A 15,861-nucleotide genomic window follows, 5' to 3' on the forward strand; every position below is an offset into this window, starting at 1 on the left:
TCCTGAATGGACTTAGACAGATAATTTAACAACCTAAGTTGTTTGATTCTATTACTATGATGAATGGGAATTTGGACGACTCGTTAGATTCCATGACCGTCCAAGAACAGTCACATTAGGTCCTCCTAATACTATGCCTTGGCAGAAACTTAGGCCAGAACAACAGTGGAATCCTTTAGATCAACCACTTTCTGATTGGGTCATGAAGACCAAGTTAGAAGTCCAAATAGGCGAAGAATATAGCAAGCTTAGCAATAAGGAGCTTTGGCAACTTTTGCTTCATAAGACTCGTGGACAAGTCCACCAGTATATGTCTATGATTAGCACTCTTATAAATTATGATGCTAACCCTTTTGCTTCGTTTACTCGTGATGAAATTTGGAGTCATTTTGTTACTAACATCGAACGTGAGTTCGTTGGTGCAGTCACTACAGGTGTAGGAGCATTCGAGAAACAGCAGGAGCTTAAACATAAGCTCAACAAATTAGAAATCTGCGATATGTGTTATTTTAACACATTCTATTGCAATTTTAAGGAGTATTATTATCAATTAATCGAACCAGCTGACATTGCTGCTTACAGGAATCTTTTCATAGATAAGCTGCCCTATCCGGTGTCTTCAGTAGTCAAAGAAAGGTACGACAAAGAGGTAGAGTCTGGAGCTATCTATCCTACTCTAGGTGGAATAGCCACAATAGTCAAAAAGCATATGGAAGAAGTCTGTCTTAGGAGAAAAACTGAGAAAATGATGCAAAAGACTATGCTGTGGACCTGAACAAGGTCTTGACATTCCTCAACAATACGGTTGTAGTCGTCGTATCTCTAGAAGAATCTCTAGGAAGTCTAGCAAGCCTAAGAAAAGATATCGCCTTAAGCGGTATTCTGGCAATAGGCCTCCATGGAAGAGTCAGTCAAAAAGAAGAAGCTGGAATCGTAGAAAATTTTTTCGAAGGGGGGGAGATAATAGAAACCCTAAGAAAAAATGGAATAGTCGTGATAAGAAAAGATTCTGCCCAGAAGGCAAAAAGACTTGTCGTTGCTGGATATGCAACGAAGAAGGACATTACGCTAATGAATGTAGTCAGAAAAGGAATCAAAATAATAATAGAGCACAGGTATTCTTAGGAGTCATGTCTAGGAATTATGAGCCTATTGAAGATTCTGATTATGATTCTGATGAGTCTTACTATGAGTTAGTAACAGATTCAGAGTATTCAGATTCGGAGTATTCTAGCGATGCCTAAAGAGAATCCGAATGCAACATTCATTGAGGTAATTATTCTTGGTAAAAGAATCATGGCTTATATTGACACAGGTGCAAGCGTGTGTTTCGGCAAGCCTAGTCTTCTTCCAGGTAAGTACTGGAAATCTATGGAGCATCCTCTAGAGATAGCAATCGCTGATAAATCAGTCCTTAGGATTCACCATAGAGCTGAGTTTGTCAACTTAGTCATAGAAGGATTCAGGTTTCCCACACCTAGCATTTATAAGCATGATTCAGGAATGGATTTAATCATAGGAAATAACTTCCTTAGACTTTATCAACCTTTTGTTCAACGAACTAGGTTTGTAGAGCTTACATGCCCTGATCTTGATGGTCAGAAGAAAAGAGTCGTCCAAATTCCCATTCATCATAGTAATAGAATCAAACAACTTAGGTTGTTAAATTATCTGTCTAAGTCCATTCAGGAATTAGAAAATGAAGTCGATACTGCTGAAATAGAAAGACTCTTAGATTCTATCACTAGTGATAATCCACTAGATCAGAAGAAGAATCGCAATAAGATGCTTGTAGAAATCAAACTTAAGGATCCCCTTAAGGAAGTAAAAGTCCCAAACAATATTCCTTACACCATTAAAGATGTAGAAGAATTCAAGGAAGAGTGCAAGACGCTCTTAGAATTAGGAGTCATCAGACCTAGTAAGAGTCGTCATAGTGCACCAGCATTCTATGTTGAAAATCATAATGAACTCAAACGTGGTAAGAGGCGTATGGTCATCAACTATAAGAAGATGAACGAAGCAACATTCGGAGATGCTTATAGTCTGCCTAGAAAGGATTATATTCTTGCCAAACTAAAAGGTTGTCAGTGGTTTAGTACTCTTGATGCAAAATCAGGTTATTGGCAAATCCGCCTCGAGGAGTCTACAAAGGAGTTGACAGCATTCACCTGCCCTCCACAGAAGCAGTATGAATTCAACGTGCTTCCCTTCGGCTTGAAGCAAGCACCATCAATCTACCAGAGATTCATGGATGAGAATCTCTCAGGTCTGGATTCTTTCTGTCTAGCCTATATAGACGATATAATCATATTTTCAAAAGGATCTTTGGAAAATCATAAGAGTCATTTGAAAATAGTTTTGAAACGATGTTTCGATAAAGGAATCATTATTTCAAAAAAGAAAGCAATCCTTTGTAAGAAAGAAATCGATTTTCTTGGTCTTACTATTAAGCAAAATGGAGACTTCTGTCTTCAACCACACATTCTTGAAAAATTAAATCTCTTTCCAGATCAGATGGAAGACAAGAAGCAACTTCAAAGATTCCTTGGAAGTTTAAACTATATTTCTGACCAGGGATGGTTAAAGGATTTATCAAAAGCAAGAAGGAGTCTTCAAGAAAAACTTTCTGAAAAAAGAGTCTGGTCTTGGAATGAAGAGGATTCTAAAAATGTGAGATATTTAAAGTCTATTTGCAAAAATCTCCCATCACTTTATAATCCTTCTGAAAATGATTTGATTATCATTTCTACTGACGCAAGTGGAGACACTTGGTCCGGAACAATGACAGCAGTCGTTGGAAAGGCATCTGAAATAGATGTCAAGGAGTTCTTATCTCTTTTAAGAGTGAAGTCCTTTGATGAGGTTGATGCCTCAAACGAAATACTCTTTGCTTCGGCATATACTCCGTACTCTTGTGCGAGGAAATCCCCTGGCTTATTTCCGGCTAGCAATGCTAAATGGTTAAGTCATGGTCCACGCGTCAAGCATGACGATAGTATTCTTACTAAGGTCAGGTCTGAGCAATCAACCCACCTTAGGCGGTTGCGGGAACAATCGCGGCTCTCGGAGCCTTATTACGCTAACTCAGCTTCTCTTTTGCAGGAAAAGTTGTGTAAATATGTTTGCGGGTCTTTCTCTAAGGCCGAGCAGAATTATACTACTCATGAACGCGAGTTATTAGCAGTCATAAAAACTCTGAAGAAATGGCGTGTTGAACTCCTGCCCAGGAAGTTCATTCTCAGAACTGACAGCAGTTATGTTACTCGCTTCAGGCATTTAAAAGGATTCAAACAAGGCTACAGTCAAGGAAGATTAATCCGTTGGCAACTGGAATTGGAGCCATATACATTCGTGGAACAGCACATCAAAGGAAGCAAGAACTTTCTTCCCGACACCCTAACCCGGGAATGGAAGCCATAAAAGCACTCGATGATATCGTGGCCACTAAAATGGCTACAATCGAAGCACTCATGAAGGAAGTTGAGAACATTCAACTTCAGAAGAATACTCTCAAGAAAATTCTTGGTTTGGAGGAAGAGTCTCTCCCAGCTGAGACTCAGAAAGATTCTTTACCAGCAGGAATCAAGGAACTCGTTCCTGAGTATATTCGACAATCTGCTGAGCAAAGGAACAAAGAGTCAGGCGAGCAATTGCCTGATCCTAAGCAATCTACAGGACCAAAGAAGAAATGGTCTGATTATTCGGAAGACGAGGCAGAAGTGGTAGAGTCCAAGCTCTCTACCACCCGCACTGAAGAGACAGTTACTGGGTCCAAGCTCCCGGTAACCAGCACAGCAGTCGCTGAGGTGAAAACTTCAGTGGCCGGCCTTCCAGATGATTCTCTTTGGCAACATGCCAAGCCAAAGAAATTCTATGCTATATTCAATGGCCCTATGCGAGGAATCTACGACGAGTGGCATAAGGTTTCTTGCCATGTCCAAGGCAAACCAAATATCACTCACAAGAGTTACAAGACTCTTACCCTCGCTCAGGAGGCTTTGAAGGAATCTGGCAGCACTTTTGCCGCCAAAGCAACAGCTGCACCGTTTCCGCAGCACGAAGGAATCAACCGACTGAGAAGTCTTGGCCGTATTCATGGAGGAGCATCCAGCTCTGCAAGCACACCAGCGCTTACAATCTCCAGTATTCCGACCAGGCAGCAGTTCGAGCAATCTCAACATCTCACTGTTGAACAATTCAGGTCGAGGTACACCCAGGTGGTGGAATACAAGGAGTCCTACAAAACTCAAGGATTCTACCCCATTTGGAGAAATGCCTACGGCCCTAAAGTCATCATTCTGCCCGAAGCAACGGCAGAAACAGTCTATGAGTTCTTCATGTCAGGACTCGTCGATACAATCTACTGTGACGGTAAATCTTTAGTCTCACAGTTCAAGCTTTTTCCCAATAGGCTTCAGGATGCAATCAGACAATTCTGCATCCGTGTACTCGAAGGAAACCCGATGTTCATCAAATGCTACTCCATTTACCCTGGATTTTTTCCGAGGGGGGAGGATATTCAGGAAAAACCTATCGATGCCAGGCACCTTATGGTACTTGGTAAAAGCAATCAGAATTATCCACCTATTGATTCTTGCCCAGCTGAAGCACTCCGCCAGGATCAAAGGGATGGATTCTACATAGTCAACTATGTTGGCTTGTGTAGGCGTCTACAAAATATGCAACAGCAGACTGCGGTTAGATACAAGTCTGCCACTACTCTTTTGGTGTCTCATCCACCAAACCCGAAGTTCACCATGAACCCTGCCCAGGAGAGGGTCCTCAGAGCATTCGAGAGGCCCGTCATCGACCTCGAAATATGCAAGCCAAGGAATCAGCAAGAACTCTGCGCTAATCTCTCCGGCCTCAAGGGAGAATGGGTTGGCAATCACAAATGCCAGCTTTGCAGTCCTAAGCCCAAGGCTGAAGAGTCAAGCCCAACAAAGGATGCGTCAGGTGGATCCAGCCCACAAGGAGTCTCGGATTCCGAATTGGAGCCACTTGAAGATTGACGTCAGCCATGACGTCTCGAAGGAATCTTACAGCTGTGTCTTAGCTGTTTGTGTCGGCCACTAGGGCCTTCTGTCCTTTTGCTTTATGGCTCTGACACCATGTGGGTTGTCATCCATTATTTTCCCGTGAGTGCGCCTTTTGTCGGCCACTTACCTTTTCTTTTAGATCTGAATCTCAGCCGTTGCCTATCAATGGTTGAGATGCGTCTGCTCCGCCTATATAAGGAGCCGCTCCCCGTCTGTTCTAAGGGAGCGAAATAAGAGAGTGAGTAAGAGGTTTGGGTTGAGGCCACAGGCACAGGCACAGGAAGGGTCCGCCGCCGCAGCCACAGGCAAGTCCCCTGGAGACCCATCCTCCTTATCTTCTACCTCCCGTCTAGGCGACGAAAATCCCTTTATCGGTTCGAGTCATTTATATCAATAAAATCTTTGAAGTATTATCCATATTCTGTGCATAATTCTGAGCAATGTTTACATCACAATCATATATGTTTGCGTATGAATTCTTATGTACTCTCGTATTCGTAATCTGTGAACTAATTCTTGAAGTAATCTTGTTTGAAATCTGAAGAAATCCCAGGCATACAACCCTGAAGAGAAAACTACAGGTAATCTATGGAAGATTTATATTCTGTTGTTTCCTTGCGTGAAGAATCTGGTGATTATTCAACTGATATTCTTATTGAAGATGCTAGAATAGCTGAAGTCGAAAGAAATGGAGTCATAACCCTAAAGGATGGAACTGGGTTTAGAAGCAAGTCTAGAAAGAGTCTCATATCTAGTCTTTTACATAGTCGCAAGAACATAGTCTGTCTTGGTAGAACAGTCGAAGAATTCCCTATTAAGCTTAGAGAAGCTAAAGGCGATAGGTGCCTTACGCTTGTTAATTCTGAACAGGTAAATGAAAGAATCAAGAAAATGAAGGAATCTGATAGATCTAAGATAGGTTGGATTCATGTCTCTACTATTCAGATCTTGATTAAATCTACATTTAGAAGAGGTATTCATTGTCCAGTTAGGATAGTAGTAATCGATAATCGCATGACTCGTGATTCAGAAAAAGTCATTGGGATCATCTCAGGTGATCTTGGATATTCTGTGGTTAAATTCAATGTCACATGCAATTATGCTATTCCTTTATCTTCTTCTAAGTTCAATAATTCTCTTGGTTTATTATTCGAACTTGAACGAAAGGATATTATGGAAGACGCTGATATTCCTTTTAGTATAACATATGCATGCTCTTATGCTTTGAGTAATAGTCATCATTCTGTTGAGTTTATCAATAAGGATAAAATAGTCATTGATGAGTTATTCGCTAGAACCTCAACTAGGTTGGAGCCTATAACTAGAATTCCCTTACCAGTCATAGAGGAAGCTAGTTCTTCATCTAGATTAATCAAAGCACCAGAAGCAATCACTGAACCTTTAACGGTTAGCAGAATTCGTGAGAACCTTGATAGGTTAGGAAGTCTTAGATTGAGAGATTATTCTGACAAAGGATCAACCATTAGTCAGGATGAAATTCTGGAGAAAGCTCCTGAAGTAATAGTCTTACCCCATAAAGAGGACATAGCTGAAATTAAGAGTCAGGTTAATGAACTTAGTATTCTTACGAAGGATCTTTCTAGAAGGATCTGAATCGCTTGACAAGCTCAGGTTAACTACCCGAGTTTCGGAATCAAACAGTCCATGCCCCTGCAAAGCCTCTCAATGCAGTCATATTCATTGAAGCTTAGCTTATGAAATATTCTGTGAAGCATACTCATATGACATGGTGAGATCTCCGAGGAAAGCTTTTCATTCCTTTTATTTTGATTCTTTTGTAGAATGCGTCGGGCTAGGAACCCACACGCGGATTATAAACAGACTCAAAATTAAGAATTTCTACGGATTCTATCCCGTAACGATTCATGAATAGCCCTAATTACACAGGCTCTACACTCGACTAATTTTATTAAAAGACTTTCATTTGGACATCTATCTATAACAGATGACAAGACTCTATCAAAGTGGTGTAGGGTTTCTAATCCTACAGATTTCAAAGCATCTACAGCAGCGTCCTGACGCTCTAGACGAGTTAATCTCAAAATATGAGACAAGATTCTAACAGTAAGATCACGATCTGAACGATCCATCAAGAATATTTCAGGGAAAATCTGAAAGACTTTTCATAACTTGAATCCAAATGAAAATACACAGAATAATAACCTGCAAAGGCAGAAAATTAATAGACGTTACAGCAAACAAGAATGCAATCAGCAAGAGCATGAGCCAGTAACGACTCTCCAACCATTTCCTTCTGTAAAGAATACATACGGAAAACAATCCGAACAGAATTCTGAGACTTTGATTCCTAGTTTCTTCCTAGACTCACTAGCTTCTAGGAGGTAGAGTTGTTCTTCTTCGGAATATCCCTTCAGGTGAATGGTTTCTCCAATCCAGATTAATTCAGTAAGCTGAATCTTTCTATCTTTGGGGATAGCCTTGACCATTTCTCTATAGAGGAAAGACTGGGTTGCAGTTTTGATCTCTAGAATATTTTCTTCAAGAGGTCTCTTCCTAGACATCCTTGGAGGACCGAATCTTATTGACTTCTGAAGCCTAGGGTGTTTTGAACGACGCATCCTAGCAAAGAATCAAAATAGAAGAAATAAGAGGCTTTCCTCGGAGATCTCACCATGTGTTAGGAGTATGCTTCACAGAATGTTTCATAAGCTATGCTTCAATGAATGTGACTGCATCGAGAGGCCTTGCCGGAGCATGGGCTATTTGATTCCGAAACTCGGGTAGTTAACCTGAGCTTGTCAAGCGACTTAGATTCTTCTAGAAAGATCCTTAGTGAGGATACTGAGTTCATTGACTTGACTCTTAAGTTCTGCTATATCTTCCTTATGAGGTAAGACTATGACTTCAGGAGCTTTCTCCAAGATTTCATTTTCACTAATGACTGATCCTTTATCAGAATAATCTTTAAGCCTAAGACTTTCTAGACGGTCTAGATTCTCACGAATTCTACTGACTGTTAAAGGCTCAGAAATGGCTTCTGGGACTTTGACTAGACGAGAAGAACTAGCTTCTTCGATGATTGGTAAAGGCAGTCTAGAAATAGGCTCTAACCTAGTAGAGGTTTTTGCGAATAATTCATCTATGACTATTTTATCCTTGTTAATGAATTCTACAGAATGATGACTATTAGACAGAGCATATGAGCATGCATATGTAATGCTGAATGGAATGTCAGCATCTTCCATGATATCTTTTCGTTCGAGTTCGAAAAGAAGACCAAGAGAATTGTTAAATTTAGAAGAAGACAGAGGAATAGCGTAGTTGCAAGTAACATTAAACTTGACAACAGAATAACCAAGATCACCAGAAATGATTCCTATGACCTTCTCAGAATCACGAGTCATACGATTATCTATGACGACTATTTTGACTGGACAATGAATACCATGTCTGAATGTAGATTTAATTAAGATTTGGATAGTAGACACATGAATCCAACCTATCTTGGACCTATCAGACTCTTTCATTTTCTTGATTCTATCATTGACTTGTTCAGAATTTACAAGTGTAAGGCACCTATCACCTTTAGCTTCTCTAAGTTTGATTGGAAATTCTTCGACTGTTCTTCCTAAGCATACAATGTTTTTACGACTGTGAAGAAGACTACCTATCAGATTCTTTTTAGACTTAGATCTAAAACCAGATCCATCCTTTAGAGTGATGACTCCATTTCTTTCGACTTCTGTTATCCTAGCATCTTCGATAAGAATATCAGTAGAGTAATCACCAGACTCATCACGCAAAGATACAACAGAATAAAGATCTTCCATAAAGACTATACCTGGAATTTACGCTTCAGAGTTGAATGTCTGAGAGTTCTTCGAGATTTAAGAATAAGAATTCAGAGATTAGTTCACAGATTATGCAGACAAAAGAATACAATGAATCATAACAGAACATAATTGTTCGACAGTTAAACATAACTGGGAGTAGATATGCTTCAATCAACAAATTTTATTGATAGTAATTGTAAACGAACAATGGAATTGGGATAGGGAGTTTACAGTCTTCTCGGACCGGAGGTACGTAGAGAGATAGATGGGCTCCAGGGGATATACCTGCGGCTACGGCGGCGGACACCTTCCTATGCCTCTGCCTGCGGTCTCGACCCAACCTCTTACTCTTATCTCACCTATTTCGCTCCCTTAAGACCGACGGAGGTCGATCCCTTATATAGGAAGAGAAGGAGGAGAGAAGATACCTCACGACGCATCTCAACCATTGATAAGCAACGGCTGAGATTCAGATCTAGGAAAAGGTGGAGAGTGGCCGACAAAAGGCGCACTAACCAAAAGTAGTGGTTGACAGCCCACATGGTGTCAGTGCCACAAAAGAAAAAGACACAAAAGGACAAGGCCCTAGTGGCCGACACATACAGCTGTTACATAGCTGTAGACTTCTTCGGACGTCAGGGATGACGTCAGTCTTCAATCGGTTCCAGCTCCGAATCAGAGACTCCTTTTGGGCTGGATCCTTCAGCATCCTTCGATGGGCTTGACGACTCCTTGGGCTTTGGACTGCATAATTGGCATTGGTGGTTGCCAATCCATTCTCCTTTGGATCCGGAGAGATTTGCGCAGAGTTCAGCCCGATTTCTTGGTTTGCAGACTTCAAGGTCTATGATAGGCCTTTCAAAGACTCGGAGAACCCTCTCCTGGGCAGGGTTCATTTTGAACTTAGGATTAGTAGGGTGAGACACCAGTAGAACTGTGGCAGACTTGTAGCGGACGGCAGTCTGCTCTTGCATATTCTGTAGACGTTTGCAAAGACCAATATAGTTGACTATATAGTAGCCATCGCGATGGTCTTGCCTGAGTGCTTCAGCTGGACAAGTATCAATTGGTGGATAATTGAGATTGCTTTTGCCAACGGTCACCAGATGATGAGCATCTAGTGGGATTTCTTCGATATCCTCCCCCCTTGGAAAAAATCCTGGATAGGAAGAATGGCATTTGACGAAGATATCCTTGCTTTCCATGACTCCATGGCAGAATTTTGCGACAGCCTCCTTGAATCTTCCATTGAAAAGCCTGAACTGCTCAGTGATAGACTTTCCATTGGAATAGATTGTATCCACGAGGCCGCTCATGAAGAATTCATAAACAGTCTCCGAAGAGGCTTCTGGTAGAATAATAGCTTTTGGACCATAGGCATGGCGCCAAACTGGGTAGAAACCCAAAGACTTGTAAGCTTCCTTGTATTCGACCAGTTGAGTAAACTTCTCACGGTATTGCTCGACGGTGAGAATCTGCTTCTTCTCGAACTGCTCGCGAGTAGGAATGCTTGAGATAGTCGGGACACTAGTAGAGCTAGAAGCTCCGCCTGGAATGCGTCCTAGACTTCGTAGCTTGTTGATTCCTTCATGCTGCGGAAACGGTGCAGCAGAGACTTTAGCAGCAAAGGTGCTGCCTGATTCCTTCAAGGCCTCCTGGGCGAGGGCAAGAGTTTTGTAACTCTTGTGAATGATGTTTGGCTTTCCCTGAACATGAAGGGAGACTTTGTGCCATTCATCATAAAGTCCTCGCATAGGACCATTGAAGATCACATAGAATTTCTTGGGTCTGGCATGTTGCCAGAGAGAATCTTCTGGAAGGTTGATCTCTGAAGCTTTCGCCGCAGAGACTGCTGTGCTGACTGCTGGGAGCTTGGACCCTGCAGTTGACTCTTCTTTGCGGGTAGAAGAGAGCTTGGACTCTTCTACTTCTGATTCATCTTCAGAATATTCGGACCATTTTTTCTTGGTCTGAACAGCTTGCTTGGGAATGAAGGAAGAAGTTCCTTGATCGCCGACTTCTTTCTTTCTTTGTTCAGCAGACTGTTGAATGTAGTCAGGAATGAGTTCCTGAATGCCTTCTGGCAGAGATTCCTTCTGAGTCTCAGCTGGGAGAGACTCCTTCTTGACTTCTAAGCCGAGAATCTTCGCGAGTTGCTCTTTTTGGAGCTGAATACTCTCGACTTCCTTCATAAGAGACTCTATCATAGCCATTTTACTGGCCACAATATCTTCGAGTGCTTTCACGGCTTCCATTCCCGTGTCAGAGTATCGGGAAGAAAGTTCTGGGAGCCCTTGATGTGTTGCTCCACGAATGTGTATGGCTCGAGCTCGAGTTGCCAACGGATGAGCCTCCCTTGGCTGTAGCCCTGCTTGAATCCTTTGAGATGCCTGAACCGAGTAACATAGCTGCTATCAGTTCTCAGAATAAACTTCCGGGGTAGAAGTTCGACACGCCACTTCTTAAGGGTTTTAATGACTGCTAAGAGCTCGCGCTCATGAGTTGTGTAATTCTGTTCGGCCTTTGAAAAAGAACCGCAAACATATTTACACAGACGTTCCTGTAAGACAGAAGCTATATTAGCATAATAAGTCCCCGAGGGACGCGATTGTTCCCGCAATTGCCTAAGGCGGACTGATTTCTCAGATCGGGCCTTAGTAAGACTACTATCGTCGCCGTTGTGACACAGCGGACCATGACTTAACCATTCAGAATTTCTGGCCGGAAATAAACCATGGAATTGGAGTGTTTTTGAGGCATCAACCTCTTCATAGGATTTCTCCCGTAGAATGGACAAGAAGTCCTTTGAATCAATCTCGACTGCTTTACCGACGACGGCTGTCATCGTTCCGGACCAAGTATCTCCACTTGCGTCTGTTGAAATGATAATCAAATCATCTTCAGAAGGGTTGTAAAGAGGTGGAAGATTTTTACAAATAGATTTCAAATATCGAACATTTTCTGAATCTTTTTCGGACCAAGTCCAGACTCGTTTTTCAGAAAGCTTTTCTTGAAGACTCTTTCTTGCCTTGGATAGGTCTTTCAACCATCCTTGATCTGAAATGTAGTTTAAACTACCAAGAAAACGTTGTAACTGCTTCTTATCTTCCATCTTGTCAGGAAATAGATTCAATTTTTCAAGAATGTGAGGTTGAAGACTAAAATCTCCATTTTGCTTGATCGTGAGACCAAGAAAATCAATTTCTTTTTTGCAAAGGATTGCTTTCTTTTTAGAAATTATGATTCCTTTATCAAAACATCGTTTTAAAACAGTTTTAAGATGTTTCTTATGATTTTCAAGACTTCCTTTTGAAAAGATGATAATATCATCTATGTATGCTAAACAGAAAGAATCCAAACCTGTGAGATTCTCGTCCATGAATCTTTGGTAGATTGATGGTGCCTGTTTAAGACCAAAAGGTAAGACGTTAAATTCATACTGCTTTTGAGGAGGACACGTGAATGCTGTTAATTCCTTGGTGGACTCCTCAAGACGGATTTGCCAGTATCCAGACTTTGCATCTAGAGTGCTAAACCATTGACATCCTTTTAGCTTTGCTAGAATATAATCCTTTCTAGGAAGACTATACGCATCTCCGAAGGTAGCTTCGTTCATGCGTTTGTAGTTAATGACCATACGCCTTTTACCGCGTTTTAGCTCATTATGATTTTCAACGTAGAATGCTGGTGCGCTATGGCGACTCTTACTAGCTCTAATGACTCCTAATTCTAAGAGCTGCTTACACTCTTCTTTGAATTCTTCTACATCCTTAAGGGTGTATGGAATGTTATTAGGAACTTTAACTTCCTTAAGAGGATCCTTGAGCTTGATTTCTACGAGCATCCTATTTCTATTCTTAGACTGGTCTAGTGGATTATCACTAGTGATTGCATCTAAAAGCCGTTCTATTTCGGCAGAATCAATATCATTTTCTAACTCCTGGATAGACTTAGAAAGATAGTTTGACAACCTGAGTTGCTTAATTCTATTACTATGGTAGATTGGAATTTGAATGACTCTTTTCTTCTGATTTTCTAAATCAGGACACGTAAGTTCAACGAACCTAGTTCTCTGAACGAATGGCTGATATAATCTAAGAAAGTTATTTACTATGATTAGATCCATGCCAGAATCATGCCTATAAATGCTTGGTGTGGGAAACCTGACTCCTTCTATCATAAGATTGACAAATTCGGCTCTATGAGTAATTCTAAGAACAGACTTGTCAGCGATTGCTATCTCTAAAGGATATTCCATGGGTTTCCAGTACTTACCTGGAAGCAGACTAGGCTTTCCAAAACACACGCTCGCACCTGTGTCGATGTAAGCCATGACTGTTTTTCCACTGATTTTAACCTGGATGAATGTTGCGTTGGGGTTCTCCTTAGTCATCACTGGAGTACTCCGAATCTGAGCATTCTGAGTCAGTAACTAACTCATAATAGGACTCATCAGAATCATAGTCAGAATCTTCTATTGGCTCATAATTTCTAGACATGACACCTAGGAATACCTGAGCACGATTATTATTACGATTCTTTCTTTGACTGCATTCATTCGCATAATGACCTTCTTCGTTGCATATCCAGCAACGGCATGTTTTCTTGCCTTCAGGGCAGAATCTTTTCTTATCTAGACTTTTTCTCTTAGGGTTGGTTTTTCTAAATCCTCCCCCCCTTCGAAAAAATTTTCGACTCTTCCAGTTTTGTTTCTTAGACCGACTCTTCCATGGTGGCCTACTGCCAGAATATCGCTTAAGGCGATAACGCTTCTTAGGAATACTAGATTTCTTCCTAGAGACTCTTCTTGACAGACTACGACAGCCATACTGCTGAGGAATATCTAGCCCTTGTTCTGGACCACAGCATATTCTAGTTTTCTTCATCATTTTCTCAGTCTTACGCCTGAGACAGACTTCTTCCATATGCTTCTTAACAATTGAGGCTATTCCTCCTAAAGTTGGGTAGACTGCTCCGATTTCGACTTCATGATCATATCTTTCTCTGACCACGCTAGACACTGGATAGGGAAGTTTGTCTATGAAAAGATTCCTATATGCAGTAATATCTGCAGGTTCTATCAGCTGATAGTAATATTCCTTAAACTGACAATAAAAAGAATTAAAGTAACACATGTCGCAGATTTCTAGCTTATTCATTTTATGCTTAAGCTCCTGCTGCTTTTCGATTGCTCCGACACCTGTCGTGACTGAACCAATGAACTCACGTTCAATGTTAGTAACAAAATGATTCCAAATTTCATTACGAGTAAATGAAACAAAAGGATTAGCATCATAGTTAATAAGAGTAGAAATCATAGACATATACAGATGTACCTGTCCTCGAGTTTTATGCAACAAGAGTTGCCAGAGTTCTCTATTGTTTAGCTTGCTATACTCTTCTCCTATTGAGACTTCTAATTTGGTCTTCATGACCCAATCAGTTAGGACTTTTTGATTGTCATCAACACAATCAAGATCTAAGACTGAACCGAAAGAATTGGTATTACCAGTTCGCAGAAGTTTATACTTCTGGGGAGTTTCCTTTTTCCATTTTCCACCTGCTTGGAAGAATCCTTGGTTATAGAAATCTTTATCAAAATTTCTATTGTAATCAGAATCCTTACCTTCTCTATGTTCTTCTATGAAAGACTCTTCTTTCTTAGTAGGACGATCCCTACGCTTGGTGGCTGGGAAACTACGTTCTTGGCCAATGTTGAATCTTGGTTCTAAGACTTCTTCATCAGAAAAGGCGAACATAACATCACCTTGTTCCTCAGTCATATTGAATGCTTTATCTTTTGGAGACTTGGCTTGGTCTATAGGGGACCTAGCACGATCAGATCTGGACCTAGATCTGGAGGCAATAGGACTAATGGACCTAGTCCTAGGTTTAGTCTTGCGACTAGACTTCTTACTAGAAGAGACTGAGACTTCCGACAGAGTTTCTTCGTCGGCAGCTGTGACTAAACTGGGCATACTACTATGAATGCTAGCTTCAGATTCTTCAGACTCAGAGGATTCTCTAATCCTATCTCCGAATCTCCTTTCTTCTTCGGAGTCAGACTCATCTTTGTCCCTATAGTCTTGAAACCTTCGTTTCTCGAAACTTCTATAGGCAGAATCTTTTGTTAGATCAAAGATCTCTGGATCTAAAGGGATTGGTTGTTTGAGTTTCTCAAACCTAGCTTTATCTAGTTTAGCCTGCTCTTCGTAGCCTTTAGAGGCTTCTTCGAATCTTTGCTTATCTTTAGACTCTTTTTCTTTTCGACTCCTAACATAGACAGCTTCAGGGTCGTATACGACAACACCTGATTCTCTAGACGCCTGGGTTTCAGGGGCACTATCGTAGACTGCAAAACCAGCACCTGTCCTAAGGGACTTACCAGTAGGTTGTCTGAATGTTGGAGGAGTTCTATAAGACGCCTGAAAATCTTCTTCGAAGCGGTCAAACTTCGTTTTCATTTTTTCAGTTCTTTCTCTAAGATTGCTAAGGTATTCTTCATACCGTTCTCTATCAGATTTCTTTTTAGCAGCTTGTTCTCTAAGATTCCTTCTATGAATTTCAGCTTGCTCTCTTTCAGCTTCTGCTTTTGTTTGACGCCTACTTCCTCTAGACGACTCGAATCTTAAAGAATCTCTTTCTCTATCACTGAGATCAGCGTAAGCTCTCTCAGCAGCATCTATTTCTCTGGAGACTCCTTCACGACTAGGGTTTAACCTAGCGGTTTCCTGCTCTAAGACTTTAAGTTGGGCAATCCTAGACTTAAGACTAGCCATCTTATCAGCGATTTCTTTAGAATTCATGACTAAGAATCTTCTTTGACTAACTTATAACCTTTAGGGGCTCTAGGTTGGTCTAAAGGATTCCAGATTTCACTTGGCTTGAGTTTTTGCCAGGGCATGGTCATAGGAGGAGTAAGTTCATGCTTTCTAGGTCTGTCATGGAATCTGACGAGTTCTTCACGAATAAATTTTCTAAAGACTTCTTCTGTGGGTGTTTCT

The sequence above is a fragment of the Punica granatum genome, chromosome 4, assembly GCF_007655135.1.
Source record: "Punica granatum isolate Tunisia-2019 chromosome 4, ASM765513v2, whole genome shotgun sequence".
Classification (NCBI taxonomy): Eukaryota; Viridiplantae; Streptophyta; class Magnoliopsida; order Myrtales; family Lythraceae; genus Punica; species Punica granatum.